Source organism: Canis aureus, chromosome 5, assembly GCF_053574225.1.
Source record: "Canis aureus isolate CA01 chromosome 5, VMU_Caureus_v.1.0, whole genome shotgun sequence".
Taxonomy (NCBI): Eukaryota; Metazoa; Chordata; class Mammalia; order Carnivora; family Canidae; genus Canis; species Canis aureus.
The window spans coordinates 80,570,981-80,574,800 of NC_135615.1; the positions used below are offsets into that span (position 1 = coordinate 80,570,981).

Genomic DNA, 3,820 nt, shown 5'->3' on the forward strand with positions numbered 1-3,820 from the left:
GTGTGACTCAGGGCAAGCCCCTCGCCGTCTCTGAGCCTCTGTGACAGGAGGGAAGGGCTCTGTCAACAGGCCTGGCTCTCCTGGCTTCGGGGACGGAGCCTGGAGCAGAAGGTGGGGGCGCACTGTGGGTCCTGGGAACAGCACGAGGTCTAATCTGCTGTTGACATTCCTCTGGGTCTAGGGGCTTGGGTTTCTCCTGACCCGTGTGATCCCCGGCCCCTGTGCAGGCGGGCGCTGGGTTGGGGCACTTGGTGCATGTCACTCTGGGGTGGATTAGGGTCTCCGGGGCCCGGGGATTGGGGGTGCTGAGAAGCGGGGAGATTGGGGCAGGGCTGAAGGCCAGCTGCCAGCTGCGGGTTCTTCTCCCTTTGGAGTCTATTTGTGGGACCAGACTGGGCCCTGGAAATCCCCATCACTCATACGCTAACTGAGCACCTACCATGAGCCCAGGGTAGACAGGAAACGAACCATCTGCCCTCTCTCACCACTGTTATCCCCAGTGAACAGAGGGGTAAACTGAGGCTTGGAGAGAGAGAGGACACACAGCTATTGATGATGGTGGAATTTGTTTTGTTGTCATTGTTTTTAAAATTTTATTGAAATTCAATTAATTAACATGTAATATTGGTCTCAGAGGTAGAGGTCAGCAATTCACCGGTCTTACATAACACCCTGTGCTCATGACATCACGTGCCCTCCGCCATGCCCATCCCCCAGCCACCCCGTCCCCCCCCTCAGTTTGTTTCCTATGATTGAGAGTGAGATCATGTGACAATTGTCTTTCTCTGATTGACTTATTTCACTGAGAATAATATCCCCTGGTTCCATCCACGATGATGCAGATGGCAGGCTTTCGTATTTTTGATGGCTGAGTAATACTCTGTCGTGTGTGCACCGCGTCTTCTTTATCCGTCAGCCGTCGATGGACATCTGGGCTCTTTCCACAACCTGGCCGCTGTGCACACTGCTGCTGTGAACACCGGGGTGCAGGTGCCCCTTCGGTCACTACATCTGTACCTTTGGGGTAAATCCCTAGTAGTACAATTGCTGGGCCGCAGGGCAGCTCTGTTCTTAACTTCTTGAGGAACGTCCGCACTGCTTTCCAGAGCGGCTGCACCAGCGTGCGATCCGATGCCGGGGTCTGAATTCTGGGGAGCCAGGCGCTCGAGCCTGCACATTGAATGCCCACGCCGTCACGTGACCGACACTGGGGGCAGAACCCGAGAGGGATGGACGCTGAAAAGGGGCATGGCCGGGGCTCTCCGACCTGACCTGGGCTCTCCCACCTGATCTGGGCTCTCCCACCTGTCCCGGGCTCTCTCACCTTCCCTGGGCTCTCTCACCTGACCCGGGCTCTCTCACCTGTCCCGGGGCTCTCTCACCTGACCTGGGCTCTCTCACCTGACCCGGGCTCTCTCACCTGACCCAGGCTCTCTCACCTGTCCTGGGCTCTCTCATCTTCCCTGGGCTCTCTCACCTGATCCAGGCTCTCTCTCCCACCTGTCCCGGGCTCTCTCACCTGACCTGGGGCTCTCTCACCTGACCCAGGCTCTCTCACCTGTCCCGGGCTCTCTCACCTGACCTGGGCTCTCTCACCTGACCCAGTCTCTCTCACCTGTCCCGGGCTCTCTCACCTGACCCAGGCTCTCTCACCTGACCCGGGCTCTCCCACCTGTCCCGGGCTCTCTCACCTGACCTGGGCTCTCTCACCTTCCCTGGGCTCTCTCACCTGACCCAGGCTCTCTCACCTGTCCCGGGCTCTCTCATCTTCCCTGGGCTCTCTCACCTGACCCGGGCTCTCCCACCTGTCCCGGGCTCTCTCACCTGACCTGGGCTCTCTCACCTGACCTGGGGCTCTCTCATCTGTCCCAGGCTCTCTCACCTGTCCTGGGCTCTCTCACCTGTCCCAGGCTCTCTCACTGTCCTGGGCTCTCTCACCTGACCCGGGCTCTCCCACCTGTCCCAGGCTCTCTCACCTGTCCCAGGTTCTCTGCTGAGCAGCGCCAGCTCCCAGGGTGTCCCCAGGCTGGGTTCTGCACATCCATGGCTGACGAGGGGCCAAAAGAGAGACCTCACTGGTCTGCGAAGACAGCTTCTCCTTGAGCTGTGCCTCCAGCAAAGGCCTCGGGCTGCCGACCCTCGCCGGCCCTCGCCGACCCTCCTTATCAGGCCAGGAGTCAGCGACGAGGAAAGGGGGAAGTCTCCGGTGGAGGCCCGCAGGAGGACGGCAATGCTGCCGCCGAGCCTCAGTCTCCCCACCTCACACACCACGGTGGGATCAGATGAACTGCCCAGCGCACCCGCCTCATTCATTCACGCAGGACGCCGGGCCTCTTCCGGGACCTGAGATCATAAGGGACAACGTTGATTATACTCACTCAGCGCCAGGCCCCGGGTTGAGAGCTCTGCACTCACGACCTCTTTGGCTCCACACGGGACCTCCAAACGGTAGACACCGTCTCAGGCCCCCCATGCAGAGAAGGCATGGAAGGGTCGGTCCTCCGCGGCACAGCTGGGGTTCAAGCCCGGGTCAGCCTGGAGGCAGAGCCCAAACCCCAGGCAGCCCTTAACCCTTGACCTGGTTCTCGGTCCTGGACACCAGGGGTGGGAACGAAATTCTAGACTCATTCTTTCGTGGGCCTGCTGGATGGAAAGCTCCATGGAGCCAGGGGCGGCACCTGGTAGGTACTGAGGAGATGAAGGCATGAGTGGGTAAGCAGCCGCCCAGGCCCAAGGTGGCCAGGGCCACTGGAGGAGACCCCGAGGGCCTTGGGGCAGGTGCTGGGCCCGGGAACCCTCTGCTTCGTGGCAATCTGCCTGGCCTCTCCACTACCCAGGCTCCTCTGGGGCTTGCAGGGTCTGTGGAGATGGGCCGGTGGCGGGTTCCAGGAGGCCTCGGATAGAATATCAGTGCTTGAGCCCTTGAAAATCTGATCTCGCCCCAGCCCACCTCCCCAAGGTTCTCCCCAGACCATCAATCAGCAGTGAGACACGATCGTATTTTATAGCCAGGCCAGGGTGGGGGGGGCATGAAACCCAAGCCCCCGTTCCTCCTGCCTGCTGAGGGGGATCAAGGCAGTCCCAGCAGAGCCTTAACTCTTTGTGGCCCTGTTCCTGCCAGCTGTGGGTCCAGCTCATCTGTCCCACAAGCCCCTGACAAACAGAGTGCCTCGGGGGTGATGGAGTGATGTACGGAGAGGAGGGTGCGAGTTCTGAGGTCTTGACTGCTCCTAGGGGCCTCCGGAAGGCCTGTGGATCAGAGTATGGTTCTGGCCCAACACTTGGGAAGCGCTGGCCCTGGCTCAAGGCCTACCCGCCGTGGCTGTGTGACGTCAGGCAGGTTGCATCCCCTCTCTGGGCTCAACTCCTCAGCTCCTGCCCTGGGATCCTAACAGCACCTCCCTATCTTCCGAGGGGTCGTCCTATTACCTTCAACATGGGTGACATGCGGTTCTTGGCCTTGGGTCCCCCTGTCTTTATAACTGGGTCCTCGTATCCATAGTAAGAGGCCCTTGCCTCTCCTAGGGACTGTCCAGGTCGCCGTGGAACCCAATCTTGTCATCTCCTGAACAAGTGTGATATCAACTTGCCTCATTGTCTCGGGTGGAGCTGGAGTCATCGCCAGGGCTGCCCCGGGAGGGGCTGAGCGCCCTGTCGCTGAGGGGCATTCAAGCAGACTGGTGGCTGTGAGGCCAAAGAGGCATCTTGGGGGAGGGGTGAGCTAGGTGGCCCTGAAGGCCCCTCCCAGGGCTGCTGGGGGGTGGGGTAGGGGGTAAGGGGGCCAGGGAGGTGCTCTTCTGGTCTCCAGTTACCAGCTCCT

General features: G+C 60.5%; 1 long non-coding RNA gene across 1 annotated transcript; it reads right to left on the minus strand.

Moving 5' to 3' along the window:
• Positions 1–636: 636 nt before the first annotated feature.
• Positions 637–3,523, minus strand: LOC144313532 (uncharacterized). Its single transcript, XR_013379170.1, has 3 exons — positions 3,430–3,523; positions 1,977–2,343; positions 637–1,207 (listed from the first exon to the last, which is right to left on the minus strand). It is a non-coding gene; the product is annotated as an uncharacterized LOC144313532 (long non-coding RNA).
• Positions 3,524–3,820: the final 297 nt, after the last annotated feature.